Source organism: Sciurus carolinensis, chromosome 7 (genome assembly GCF_902686445.1).
Source record: "Sciurus carolinensis chromosome 7, mSciCar1.2, whole genome shotgun sequence".
NCBI lineage: Eukaryota > Metazoa > Chordata > Mammalia > Rodentia > Sciuridae > Sciurus > Sciurus carolinensis.
The window spans coordinates 20,895,078-20,911,138 of NC_062219.1; the positions used below are offsets into that span (position 1 = coordinate 20,895,078).

General features: G+C 35.3%; 1 pseudogene; it reads left to right on the forward strand.

Moving 5' to 3' along the window:
• Nucleotides 1-13,738: 13,738 nt before the first annotated feature.
• Nucleotides 13,739-13,870, forward strand: LOC124989856 (uncharacterized; annotated as a pseudogene).
• Nucleotides 13,871-16,061: the final 2,191 nt, after the last annotated feature.

Consider the following 16,061-nt stretch of genomic DNA (forward strand, 5'->3'; position numbering starts at 1 on the left):
TATCTAGCAAATAGCTCTTCTTAGCTTGATGAGAAAGGATGTGTGGGAGGCAAAAGTTTTGGAGATCTTATCTATACCAGAATGAATTTATTCTACATTTACATTAGCTTGGATACAAATTTTCAAGTCAGAAAAGATTTCGCCTTTTGAAGTCTTTGTTCCATTATCTTTTAGTTTCCAATGCACTGTTGAAAAGTCTAGTGTCAATCCAATACACAATCCTTTGTGTTAGATTTTCTCTCCTCAACTATATTCAGAAATCACAGAATAATGGAAATCCTGTCTTAGTCATTGTGCTGGACTTTCCATCAGTCCTTTCATTCTGAAGTCATAGTCTGTATTATTTCTTTAATAATCACTTCCAACCACCACTATAATTTTATTTATGATTTACTTTTAAAATTTCTCCTTGTCTGTCCCTTTACTTTTTTTCCTTCTTGCTTTTCATCTCTTTGCATTTTAGCCTTACTTTCAGAGATTTGATCAACTCTTGCATTCTTTGAATTAAAATCTCTTTGAAATTTCTACTATCATATTTTTTAAGACTTTCTAAGAGCTCTTTCCTATTTTCACATCTTTTTTATAACATGTCTTTCCTGATTGTTAGAAATAGTATCTTCAGTAACTTTAGTGGGGATTTTTTCTTATTTTTTCCTCAATTCCATTTTTAATTATTTTGTTTTGTTTAGTTTCTTTTATGTTGGCATATTTTCTCCACATGTTAAGTTCATTGATGTTTTGTTCATATTTAAGAATGAGATACTGAAAGTTTAACAATTGCTTCTCTGTGTGGTGATTTAGGAAGAATCAGGCTGTTTGGGGGACTACTTCAATGGCCATCTTAAATGACTTTTTCTCCTTGTCCATTCAAGAAAACCTAGAGTTCATAAGCTTGGTAGCTGTGAGAAATAGAAAGTTTGGGTTCTATTTTCAGAATTTTCAGAATTAATGTAAAATTACTTGGGTTAAAAAAAAAAGCAGAGTGAAAAGTTACAGGCCATACCCTGTACATACCCTGAGGCATGTCAGGGTACAGAGAGTTTAAAGATCAGTCACTGTCCAACTAAACAATAAAGTGCACTACACAATATCCTTGTACAGGAAAGAAACAGCATCTCTCCCAGCAGTGTATAGAGGACAGTGGGAAGGAACCATTTTGCACCCAAGGCATGGGGGCTGGAAGCTGGGAGAGTGTGACTCAAAAAACAAGCCAGGTAACCCCATACTGTGCATCAGAGAGTGTGTCTACGTGACCAGGAGAAAATCAAGCATGGAGAGAGGTTGCGGAAACCCACCAGCTTCCCCCTTCCTTTCTAATCCGGCTGCTTGCAGGATCAGTCTTGAGAGACGTGCCTGATGGAGAATTCCAAAGGGTGAGGGTGGGAGAGATTGAGTTTAAAGACTGAATAAGAGACCAGGAATTGTGGGGTTCATAGGTGACATAGTGGACTAAGAACTGGCTTCTGAGCTACATGAGTGGGACAAAAAGGAGACTCCCAGGTTGTAGTCTTCCAGGGTAGACTGGCAATTGCTGGGCCCTGGAGTAGTGCTGATTTAAAATTTCCAGGCAAACTGGCATTCAGCAAAGAGACTGGAGCATTCCTAAGCCTAAACCCCACCTCCAGTACTTTAGCCTCCAGGATTAACCCTCTCACCTAGCAACTTCATCCTGACAGTAGAATAAGCATCATACACCATACAACCCCACCTTACTGCTAAGAAGGGAAGCTGAAAATCCTTTGAACTCCAATGGAAACAATTGTTCAATTTTTCAAAATCTCTTTTTTTCCTGTTCTTTTTCATTTTTCTCTCACATTTCTACCATTTTTGAACACAATTATTTTTCATGCATCAGTTTATTGAGGCCTAGGATGTCTGATTTGTATATTTCAGTTTTGTGTTTTATTCTTCTTTTTTCTTTCTATTTCTAATTTTTAAAATTTTTACTTAATATATATTTTTTCTCTCGGTTATCTGTTTCCCTTGATTCTCTCATTTCTTCTGCTAACAGCCAAATTCTATTATTCCCTCTTTCACTCTTCCATTAATTTTGTACTTCTATTGTCTATCCTCATCCCCCATAAACATCACATCCTATACCACTTCTGTTCTCTCTTTTTCCACCATTTGAAATTGTAAACTCTTTTGCAAACTTACTGTTATATCGAAGGCTATAACTGAATATATCATTTCTGGTTATTGTGACAAAACTGTAGAGGTCTTAGTAGGAGCTATGTGGTTTAAGTCTATATATTATTTGCATTGGTTGCTGTTATTACTTGTCTTCCCCTTAATGATGAGGACCTGGAAACCTTCAGGGACACTATAATACTACAGGGTAGAAATTGTACTGCCTCAGATCCAAACTGCAAGATGGGTAGACACAAAAACATGAAAGAACAAGGTAACAAATTGCCCAAACCAAGATACTCCAATAATAGAATCCACTGACATCACAGTGGAAGAAACACTGGAGAAGGAGTTTAGAAAGTACATAGTTAAATATGTCCATGACTTAAAGGATGATGTAAGGAGTAAAATAAGAGAAAATTCAGGAGGTGAAATATCACTTCAATAAAGAGCTAGACATTATGAAAAGAAATAAAGCAGAAATCCTTGAAATGAAAGAATCAATAAACCAAATTAAAAATTCAATGGAAAGATCACCAACAGACTAGATCAATTGGAAGACAGAGTTTCAGGCAATGAAGACAAAATAAATAATGTTGAAAACAAAGTTGACCATGGAGAAAAGATGTTAAGAGACCATGAACAGAACTTACAAGAAATATGGGATAACATGAAAAGACCAAATTTAAGATTTATTGGGATATATGAAACTCTGAGATAAAAACCAAAGGAATGCATAATTTTTTTCAATGAAATAATATTGGAAAATTTTCTAAACCTAAAGAATGAAAAGAAAAATCAAATAGAGGAGACTTACAGGATTCCACATATACAAAATTGCAAAAGGCCCACATCAAGGCACATTATTATGAAAATGCCTAGCATACAGAATAAGGATAGAAATTTAAAGCCTGCTGGAGAAAAATATTAGATTACATTTAGAGGGAAAGCAATTTGGATCTCAGCTCATTTCTCAACCCAGACCCTCTAAGCTAGGAGGTCTTGGAATAATAATTTATAACAAGCTCTAACAGAAAATGGATGCCAATGAAGAATCCTATATCCAGCAAAATTAGGCTTCATATTTGAAGATGCAATCAAAATCTTCCATGTTAAAAAACTTAAAACAATTCTTAACTAGAAAACCTGCTATACAGAATAATCTCAGCAAAATATTCCATGAAGAAGAAATGGAAAAAAAAAAAAGAAAGAAAAGAAAAGAAAACTAGCAAAGGGTGGAACTACACTAAAGGAATAGTAAATTGAAGGAGAGACTAAATCAAATTAAAAACCAGAAATAAATTGAAATGACTGGGAATAGAAATCATATTTCAATAATAACTTTGAACATAAATGGTTAAACTCATCAACAAAAGACATAGACTGGCAAATTGGATTTCAAAAAAGACCCCAACAATATGCTATCTCCAAGAGACTCACCTCATAGGCAAGGACATCCACAGACTGAAGATGAAAGGATAGGAAAAAACTTATTTCTCACATGGATCTCATAAACGAGCACTTTATATCAGATAAAGTAGACTTCAAGCCAAAGTTGATCAGAAGGGACAGAGAAGGACATTTCATACTGCTTAGGGAATTATATATCAACAAGACATAACAACTGTAACTACTGATGCCCCCAAAGAATGAAGCATATACATACATCAAACAAACCCTTCTCAACTTTGAGAATCAAATAGACAATAACAAAATAATACTGGGTGACTTTAACACACCTCTCTCACCACTGGATAGATCCTCCAAACAAAAACTAAATAAAGAAACTATGGAACTAAATAACCAATAATTCACACTTAACAGACATACATACATTTTATCCATCATGACTGAAATACACTTTCTTCTCAGCAGCATATGGATCCTTTTCTAAAATAGACCATATCTTATGCCACAAAGCAACTCTTAGCAAAAAAGAAAAAAAGAAAAAAAAAATGTAGATAATACCTTGCATTCTATCAAATCATAATGGAATGAAATTAGAAATCAATGATAAAACAAAAAAATAGAAGCTATTCTAAACCTGGACACTAAATAATACACTATTGAATGACCAATGGATAGAAGAAGAAATTAGGGATGAAATAAAAAATACTTAAAAGTAAATGAGAATAGCAACAGGCCATATCAAATCAGGGACACTATGAAGGCAGTTCTTACAGGAAAGTTCATTGCATTGAACTCATTCATTAAAATGATAGAAAATAGTCAAATAAGTAACCTAACATTACATCTCAAAGCCCTAGGAAAATAAGAACAAGTCAACATCAAAAGCAGTAGAAGATAGGAAATAATTAAAATCAGAGCTGGAATCAGTGAAATTGAAACAAAAGAAACAATTCAAAAAATTGACAAAACAAAAAGTTGGTTATTCGAAAAAATAAATTAAATTGATACACCTCTAGCCACATTAACAAAGAGAAAGAGAGACAAAGCTCAAATTACTAAAATTCCTGATGAAAAAAGAAGTATCATGATGGACACTACTGAAATCCAGACAATAATCAGAAACTATTTTAAAAATGTATACTCTGATAAAATAGAAAATCTTGAAGACATCGACAAAATTTTAAAGATATATGACTTACCCAACCTTAATCAGGAGGACAGACACAATTAAACAGAGCAAATTCAAGCGATGAAATAGAAGACACCATCAAAGTCCTACCAACTAAGAAAAATCACAGGACCCGATGGATTCTCAGCCCATTTCTACCAGATCTTCAAAGAAGAATTAACATCAATACTTCTCAAATTATTTCATGAAATAGAAAAGTAGGGAACCCTCCCGAACTCATTCTATGAACCTATCATCACCTTGATACCAAAACCAGACAATGACACAACCAGGAAAGAAAACTTCAAACCAATATCCCTGATGAACATAGATGCAAAAATTCTCTGTAAAATTATGGCAAATCACATACAAAATCATATTTAAAACACAGTGCATCACAGTGAAGTGGCATTCATCTCAGGATGCAAGGTTTATTCAACATACAGAAATCAATAAATGTAATTCATCACATTAATAGACTAAAAATGAGAATCTTATGATTATCTCAATAGAGGCAGAAAAAGCATTTGACAAAATACAGCACCCTTTCATATTCAAAACACTAGAAAAATTGGGGATAGTAGGAAGATACCTCAACAGTGTAAAAGCTATATATGCTAAACCCAAGGTCAAAATCATTCTCAATGGAGAAAAATTGAAAGTATGCCCTCTAAAAATTGGAACAAGACAAGGAAGCCCTCTGTCACCACTTTTATTCAACATCATCCTTGAAACTCTAGCCAGAGAAATTAAAAGAAATAAATTAAAGGTATATGAATAGGCAAAGAAGAACTCTTTCCTTATTTGCAGATGACATGGTTCTATTTTTAGAAGACTCAAAAAAAATCCACTAGAAAACCTATAGAAGTCATAAGTGAATTCAGTTAAGTAGCAGGATATAAAATTAACATCCATAAATCAATTGTGTTCCTATACATCAGAGAAGAATCACCTGAATGAAAAATTAGGAAAACTATCCCACTTACAATAGCCTCAAACAAAATAAATTATTTGGGAATCAATCGAACAAAAGAGGTGAAAGACCTCTGCAATGAAAACTACAGAAAACTAAAGAAAGAAACTGAAGACCTCAGAAGATGGAAAGATATCCCATGTCCTTTCACAGGCAGAATTAATATTGTCAAAATGGCCATACTACAGAAAGCACTATACACATTTAATGCAATTCCTATTATGATTCCAATTACATTATTCAGTGAAATAAAAAAAAATAGCAGTCATGAAATTCATTTGGAAAAGTAATAGGCCCAGAATAACCAAAGCAGTCTTTAGTGAGAAGAGTGAAGCAGGAGGGATCACAATAGCAGACCTTAAATTATACTACAGAGATATAGTAACAAAAAGGGCATGTATTGGCACCAAAACAGACATGAAGACCAATGGTATAGAATAGAGGACACAGAAACAAACCCACATTAATACAGTTATCTCATACTAGACTAAAGTTACCCTAAACATGATTTGGAGAAAAGATAGCCTCTTCAAAAAATGGTGCTGGGGAAGTTGGAAATCCATATATAACAAAATGAAATTAAATCCTTTTCTCTCACTCTGCACAACACTCAAGTCAAAGTGGATCAAGGACATAGATATTAGACCAGAGATCCCACACCTAATAGAAGAAAAAGTAGGCCCAAATTTATATCATGTTGGCTTAGCAATTGACTTCCTTAACAAGACTCCTCCAACAAAAGTAGTAAAATCAAGAATCAACAAGTGGGATGGAATCAAACTAAAAAGCTTCTACACATTAAAGGAAACAATTAAGAATGTGAAGAGAGAGCTGCAGAATGGGAGAAAATCTTTGCCACCTACACCTCAGATAGAGCATTAATCTCCAGGATATGTAAAGAACTCAAAAAGCTTAACACTAAAAAATAAATAAATAAATAACCCAATCAATAAATGAACTGAGGAACTGAACAGACACTTCACAGAAGTCAATAAACAAATGTATCAAAAAATGTTCAACAATCTCTAGCAATTAGAGAAATGCAAATTAAAACTACACTGAGATTTCATCTCACTCCTGTCAGAATGGCAATTATCAAGGATACAAGTAACAATAAATGTTGGTGAGAATGTGAGGGAAAAGGTACACTCATACATTGCTGGTGGGAAAGTAAATTGGTGCAAACATTATGCAAAGCAGTAGGGAGTATCCTCAAAAAATTGAGAATGGAACACCATTTGACCCAGCTATCCCACTCCTCAGTTTATACCCAGGGGACTTAAAATCAGCATACTACAGTGATGCAGCCACATCAATGTTTATAGCAGTTCAATTCACATTAGCTAAACTATGGAGCCCACTTAAGTGCCCTTCAACAGGTAAATGGATAAAGAAAATGTGGTATATATACACAACTGGATATTACTCAGTCATAAAAAAGAATGAAATTATGGCATTTGCAGGCAAATGGATGGAACTGGAGAATATCATGCTAAGTGAAATAAGTCAACCCCATAGAACCAAAGACCAAATGTTTTCTCTGATATTCAGATGCTAATTCACAATAAGGGGTGGGGGGATCAGAAAGAATAGAAGTACTTTGGATTAGAGAAAGGGGAATGAAGGTAAAAGAGAGGGAATGGGAATAGGAAAGATAGTAGAATGAATCAGACATTACTATCCTATGTGCACATATGATTATACAATCAAATCAATGTAATTCTACATCATGTGCAACCAGAAGAATGAGAAGTTATACTTTATATATGTATGTCAAAATACTACCATGTATAATTAATAAGAACAAATAAAAAAGTAAAACAATGACTAGCAACAATCCATGGGCTGAGCTGTGGTTAGAGACCCCATTCGCCTTTGTCTCTGCTCAGTAATGTCTTTGATATTAAAATTATTTCTTCACTAATCTGAAAGTATCTAGTTGAGAAGTGGAGAAAAAAAGAGTGGTGCAATCAAGTAATATTTTCTCCTGTGAATATCAACTGTATTATGTGTTTTAAGAAATTGTTTTCTTGAGGAATGTAGTGAAGTACACTAATTGTAAAGCTCAGTGCACTTTTCTCATGTGTATACCTGTGTAACTGCTATCCTGCCCAAAGAAAGAACATTTCCAGAACACAGAAGCTTGCAATGTGGCCCTTCTCAGTCAACAATTCACTCAGGAATTCACTATCCTGACCTCCAAATCTATAGCTTAGCTTCGCATATTCTTGAAAGTCATAAAAGTATAATCATGCAGTTTGCACACTTCTGTTTTTATTTCCCAGGTATACCTATGAAAGTTACCCATTTCATTATGTTTGCTGTGGTTTTTCTTCTTTTTCTTTCTTTTTTTCCTTTTAATGCTCCATTATATTATGCAATTTGTTTATTTGTTCCTATTGTTGGAATTTTTTTTTCCAGTTGGGACTATTATCAATAAAGCTGCTATAACATTACACATGTATTTTTATATATGTGCACTCAATTCTCTTGAGCACATATCTAAGAGTAATAGAGTTGGATAATAGAATTCAATTTTAGTAGATACCATTATTTTAAAAATGTGATTGCTATATTCTTCACATCTATGTATTCACATATTACAAAATCATGCCACCAATTGACATTACTTTGTTAAATTTAATTTACAACCAATAGACTGGAATCTCCTGGCACTGATGATTATTTTAGGACAACTTTTCCATTAAGATACCATCTACTCTCTGACAGTTAAAGTTACTTCAATGTTTCCTACATGTGTTTGGGATTTGCCTGGATTCTGGCACTTTCTACTCTCTCTAGAGCCATTTTTAATTTTAGTGATAATTCCCTGAAGAATCCTTGAATGCTTTCATTTTATGCTTTTTGTAGAATAGCTTTTTGAGACTAGCTCTCCATCATCAAATCTAAATCAGCATTTCTCAACAAGCAGCTTCTTATTTACTTGGCCACCAAGCCAAATTTTTTACGTTGATTCAATTACTTGAAAGGATTCAGAAGAAATTGTAATACATTGACCAAAGGAGAAAATGTAACTCAGATCCAAAAAACACCCCAAAACTCAATAGGACATTTAGAATACTAAAGAGGAATCATTCCTGCAAAAAGAATTCTGCCGAAGGAAGATTTATCCTATTATCTGAGAGGGATTATCCACTCCATGTCCAAGTTGAACTTGTCATTTCCCTTGTCCCTTTTTCCCACTTCACATGCAGGTCTATAAACCTGAACTTGACTCCAGAAAACAGCTGATTCTTTCATTTTCCATTTGAGTTAAATAGGATCATAAAGAGAAAGCAAATTATTGGATCAAAGCATTAGGTAGAAACACTTTTTGTTAGTTTATCTTTTTTAAAAAGTGTTTTTATTAATAAGCTAAACATGTCCAAAAAGAGTCACATGGGTAATTTTTCTTCAACCTTTATTAACAACTGTAAATATGGGGGGGGATCTCATGGTAATATCAAAAGTGTCACTAAGAAATGGACCTGGTTCTGTCATTACAAAGGGTCAACTAACTTTAAAAATGCAGCAAGACCTAGTTTCTGATCCTAACTTTCAAGTGCTGCAACTTGATTTTGTTTTCACACATTGAGTACAACCATCTCTTAGGATAAATGTGTAATGAAGAAAACTCAGCAAAGACTTATAAATAAATCAGAATTACAGCTAATGGCTTGAAAATAAGAAGCATAAATGTTCAATGCCTAGAACACATCAGCATTTTCAGTGTATTTCCTTCCTGTAGATAAAAGTGATAACCAGGAGGCTGCTCCATAAACAAGGAGAATGAATGAGTCAAATGTTTCAATGGCAACTGGCAGTTCAATGCATCCATTTCCATGGAGAGATGAATGAAAGATTCATTGTCCCAGGCACTCAACTGCAAATAGAAGAATCTGCTCCAGCTAACTTAAGCAAAAGATCTATATTAAAGACATTAGTTGGTTTACAGAATCTTCTAATATCCACAGGCTTAGAGGCTATGAACAAGGAGCAACCAGATCAGGTAGTGGGAGATCTCTGAGGATGTCCCTCTTCTGTCCCTGCTGAGCAGACATTGCTGTTCACTCTGCTGACTCTGCATGAGAACTTCACCTACTGATTCCTGAGGAAACAAGACAACTTCCCTTGTCACTTGCATCAGAAAAATGGAATCTACTCAGTACCTGCAGGCTTTGATGCAGGGTTTTGTGTGGATGCATTTGACTGATGGAGCTGAGGTCATATGGCTGCATCTTAGCTGCAGGGAAGGCAGGAAAGTGATTTCGAGGGTTCTACCTTGGGAAAATGAACATCATAATGTGGAAAGTTGCCCAAACATTGGAAGGGTTTGGGTGGTCATAAAATACAATAAATTCCACTATAGAGTGACATTACCTTATTTTGATTAATCCTCTAATTCTTTGTTTCTGCATTTCTACATTACATATCTTGTTTTATTTTGCTAAGAATTATTTTAATTTTTACTTTAAAATTAACACATGCTTATCACATAAAATTTGGAAAAATATACACACCTGGCGTATTGAACAACAGAAATCCAAAAAGTACACTGAAGATCACATTCCTCCACCGCCTATTTAAATTAGTCTCTGGATTCTTCCTTTGGCAAAAAAACAAATAATCTAAGGCAAATTCTGTGAAATTTTTTTTATCATTTTCAAATATCAACAAAGCCCCTAGTCAACTTTAGACACAAAAATTACCTAATTGAAGCAGTTTAATGCATAGTTCTATATGGTAACCAACCTCCTAAACTTCCCGACAATCAGTGCAACCCTGTCCCCAGCACTTCCTAATGTGACTACCGTGGATCACAGCTTCTCACCTTTAGATTTTTTCATCTTGGGTGAGACATTGGACCTTTGTGACGTAGATGACACTTTTCAAGAGTTATTAATCATTTCTCATTAAGTATGAGTTTTGGGGAAACTTACTCCTCAAACTGCTACCAAAGACATCTCTCCCCAGATGTATCCTCGCTTGCGTCTTCAATCTTTTTATATCCAGAATGTGGTAAGTGTATCCACACCCTGAATTCACCTCTAACATTCAGACCTCAGGATCTCTTGATGAAAATTGAAATAGAGAATCCCATTTTGGTATTACTTCACATATAATCTTGCCCACAATCCCACCACTTAAACTGCTAACAATTCTTTCTTATATTTCTTTCAAATATTTTTTTTTCCCCCTCTGCAAGTAATTTTTTAAACTGGTACCAAACTTCACCAGACTTGTGTGTTTTGTGGTTTGCAAAATAAACATTTTATTTTTAATACTTTTCTATGTCATTGCTCTTCAAAACTATGGTGTTTGAAAACAATGAAATTTCACTCATAATAGCTCAAAACTGGAAACAATCAAAATATCCATCAATGGGATGGACGATGTGCTCATACAAAGGAATACTACATATTTCATACTTTGTGAAAATGAAAGAACTATAATCACATGCATCAACACAGAGTACACAGACACCAGAGTATGTACTACAAAGTTTCATTATGTGAAATTTAAAAGCAGGTAAAATTTATCGATAGTGAAAAACATCAGAATAGCAGTACCTTTACAAGCCCCCTGATATGCTAGAAATGTACTCTTCTGATAGGGGCTGTGGTTACAGATGTGGCTATACGGATACATGCAAATTTATATTTAAGATACATGCGCCTTATGTTAGCACTCAATTTAAATAGTATAAGTGAGGAGAAGTGATAAATTGTTTAATTTTTAAGGGTTGGATGCCATTTTATCATGATCCTTTACTAATTTAATCCCTTGCTAATGGTTTAATATTTATTTTTCCTTATTTTGCCACTTTATGAGGAAAATGAGTCCTAACACATCTTTGAGTATGCACCTTTCTTCATGGGACCCAATGTTTGAAGTAGAATCACTGGGTCACAGTTGAGGGACCTTTCTCAATATCGTCATGCCCTTTGCTGGATCGTCCACCAGAACCATTGCTCCCAATCACATACTTACCTCCGGTGTCCTCTTTCTGTTGTGCCATCACCTGCTTTACAAGTAACCATCTTTCCTGTTTATAGAATGATTAAATCAAAAGAACTTATCCCTCTCTTTTAATCTGCATTTCTTTGAAAACCAGAGTTTATTTTCCTAAATGGAAAGAGTTGATTCATTTTTTTTCCTCTGTTAAAAGCATTAAGAAAAGAAATCAAAATCATCTAGAATACAGTGACCCAAAGTTGATACTTTAGCTGCATATTTCATCAGATATTCTATGCCACTAAGCACTTTAATGACATTATACCATGCATACTGTCTTAATAGGCTTTTAAGTTCAACACCATATGTTCAGTATCAACAAATATAGATCTGAAATGTCATCATTTTTCATGGTTGAATATGGGTGTTCAAATGCTTGCATGTGGTAGAGTTTATTCAATAGTCTTATTGACTGACACTTATTCGAACTTGTGTGCACTTACCTCATTATTGTCATCTTCTCAGCAGTATTTGATCCCCTCTTCCCAAAATGGTTTCTGCACTTGCTTCTTCTTGTAACTCTTTGGCCACTTTCCTTTAGGCTGCCTCCTTCTCTTCTCAGTGCCTAGATGGTGAACATCAGGACTCATTCTGAGTGTTTTTTTTTTTTTTTCTATTGAAATGCATTATTGCCTGTATGACCATGTATGGTTTCAAAGTTTTAAATTCCAAAATAAGTAGGTGAATGAATTTTTTTTGCCTCCAGTATTGACCACCTCTTGACACTGTCATTTGACTTCCCATTGGCAACCTGACTGTGATACTAAAGAATCTTAAGCCTCAGGATCCTTTGCTTTCACATTTGTTTTTACCTGGTCAAATGTTTCTGTTAAATGTGCAAAGTAATACACGGTAGTGCACTTATGTCACAGAGTCATCACTTTCCAGGTCCTCCCTTCAGTCGGTGTATTTCCACTTACATAGCATACAATTGTCATTTGGGGGAATCTTAATGTTAAAAGGAAATTGAGAGTGAGAATTATGTAGTTTATGTTTAGTGGAATGTATTTCTGTACTTCCCAGTTACTGCAGATACAGTGAAGGTACTACTAACCAAGCCATGACTTCCAAGAAAATTCTTCATGTCCAAAGTTCTGACTCACCCCAAATGACTATACAAAAAAATGGGACCACAGATAATATGTCGAATGGGAACCCAACACCACTATCTTTGGGACCCAATACTATCTTTAGGTAGCACAGGAGAAACAAAATCTGGAATGTATATAGTCAGCACGCCCACTAGAATGACTAGTTTTAAAATACTGTCTCGGCAGTTCTACGTAAGTTTGGTAAGGATGTTGAGCAACTGGGTCTGATACATTTCTGGTGAGAGTGAAAAACTGCACAGCTATTTTTTTAGTACTATTTGTCAGATTCTAGTAGAGTTGCAAATACATACACCTTAAGCTGTACCAGTAACATCCTAAGAATTTAAGAAAAATGAAAATCTCATTTATTCATAATAGCCCCAAATTGGAAAAACCCAAATGTCTAATAATTAGAATATTTAAGAATTAATTATGGCATGTACATACAATGGAAAATTACCAATAAAAAGGCATGAAGTACTGGTACATACAAAAACAGGGATATATATCAAAAGCAAAGGAAACCTGACACAAAGATTGCATTCTGTGTGATCTTTTATAAATAGAACAACCAAAGTTAACCTCTAGTGTTAGGAATCAAAGCAAATATTGCTTCTAGGGGCTCTATTGACCCGGGAGGCATGAGGGGCTTTTCTTGGGTGATGGACATGTTGTATATATCTTATTTTGAATGACAGTTACAGGGGTGTATATAAACCCACCAAAGCATACCATATGTGTGTTTTACTATCTGTAATTTAAAAAAAGAAAGAAACACATGAAATCATAGGGTAGTCAATGGAAAATTCTTCCAGTTATTAAAATGATAAAATTGTAAGTGAAGGTCATTCTCACTGATGTGTGGTCACAGTGAAATTTCTCTTCTATCAGAAAATCCTTACTTATGTATAATTATAAATGTACTATACTTCCTAAAAAAGTTTCTGATAGAGCTTTGCACAGTGGCAGTATCGTGCCAATGAGGTTTATCCAAGGTGATTATTGCTGATTAAAAACCTTTCCCAATACCCCACCGTGACAACTTCCAATATAGTCGGCAATTTTTAACAATCTCAACGGAGGCTGAATTTAAAAAAAAAAAAAAGTTTTCTGATAGAAACTATAAAAACCACAATTTGTCAGAATCCCTGAGTTTCTAAGACTGATTTTGTAGAAATACTATAAATAGGATGTTCATGTATTTGTATATGAAGTTGCATAAATTCATGCTTACAAATGCTCACTTAAACATTCCAGAGGGATGAATAAACTATTTTCTCTTTAGAGAAAATTATTACCAAAGTGTTAGGATATGAGGAGGTGATCAAAGAGTATGCAGGTAGAAAGTAGAGGTAAGATATATGGACTCGAGCACTGTTCAAGGCACTAACTAAAATACTACATCATATCTTCTAAATATAGGGATATTTTGGTACTTCCCAGTTTTTAAAAGCTTGTAATTATTGTTACGTTTTTTTCTCATTCTACATAAATACTTACGTTTGTCCCTTATTCAGTTTGTAATTTTATTTTACTTTCATTAAATACCTGAAAGGGAACATCTCACAATATCAAAGGTTGGGATCCCACAAAACCTGCAGCTACCTGACATGGCCAACCTGGCATTACAGTTGGAACTTAACAGCCACTGCAGTCCTCCTGGCTCCCCTCCTTATCCAAACAGGCCCAACCCCTGGTGTTCCCTGCTCCGGGCCCATGGAACCTCCAGTCCCCACACAACCTCAGAGGCACACGGATTCCTCTCTTGCACATTCATATCCAATCCATGGCAATGTAGTCAGTCTGTCTTCACAACTGCTCTGCAACCCATCACTTAGACCTGCTTCCACAGCTGTCATCAGGGTCTGTCTGTCTTCCCGAATACTGAAATCTGTGATGGGCTGACAGATCTGGCTCCGTGAGAATGTTATAGGCCAGACTATAAAGGAAATGACTAAGCAGACTCCATTTTGCTCTGAGACTCCATCTTATGTAGGAAATAAGCTTCTCCCATGGGAACACCCCGCCTCTGTACCCATCATCAGTTACTTAGCGTGACATGGTTAGCAATACAAAATGACAATTCTTATGTAATGAAAAATTGCTCTCTTTTGATTCCTATTGCTCCTAAACAATGTACCATGTGAACAGTGATTGTGTGGATGTTAGTACCCATTCTTTAGTTTGAACCTAGGTAAGGGTCAGTTAGACCCACTTCCCCCTCTGTTGATGATCTCAGGATGTTAGTTTGTAATTTTGAATCATAGCAACAGACACTTATGATTGATGTGATTTTTGGTATAAGAAACCCCACAACCCTATGGTCAAGACTGTTCTCCCAATAACCATTTTTTGGGGCATTGTGTGAGATAGTCAGTCTACCGGCTTAATGAAGACTCTCAAATTTGGACTTCTCATTGGTTATCAGTCTGTTCTTAAGTTGCACCCCATAACAAAATCATCCCCTCACCTAACATCTCTGCTTCTGCTCGTCGCCTAGTCAATTCACCAGCTCTCATCCTTGCTCATTCAAAGAATGAATACCCAAGTCCTCACACTGACCTTTGAGACCTATGCAATCCAACCCCTGAATTCCTTTCTAAATTTACCATTTATCCCAACTGCTTTGCTAATACTTCAGAGCCTCATGCTGTTGTTCCAACATATCAACACATTCCTACCCCAGTACCTTTGCTTTTGTTTTTCCATCTGCATGAATTATCTCCCCACAGAAATCCACAGGGCTCACAGGAAGCATGAAGCAGCCACTGAAATGTCACCCACCCTGAGCAGCCTTCCCTTGTGCTATCTAAAGAACACTCCATCACTCTCAGAGCTAGCCTGTTTGTTGCTCGCTTCAGCAAGTTATTCTCCACTATTATATTATATATTTAACTCTTTGCTTCTTCTTTTTCTATCTCCTCAACTAGAACATGATCACTTACAGGGAAGAAATCAGCCTGTGTTTTATATTATTATTTCCTGGCACCTAGAACAGTATCTGGTACGTGATGGGCACTCTGAACATGTCACTTTGAGAACAGAGTGCCCCCAGTCTAGGTCATTCTTCATTCTTAAGAGGTGGCTTATAGAAGTCAAGTAAGACAAAGATAATGACTATATTCTTCAGACTTCATATCTTAAGAAATTCTTTGAGTTGTGCAGTTTCAGATCTCCTATAAAGGCCTTAAAAAGCCTGCCACACAGTTCCACATGAGGAGGAGAAATAATGCCCAGTTCCCCTGAGACATTTAGTAGAGTCCCAGGGGAATTT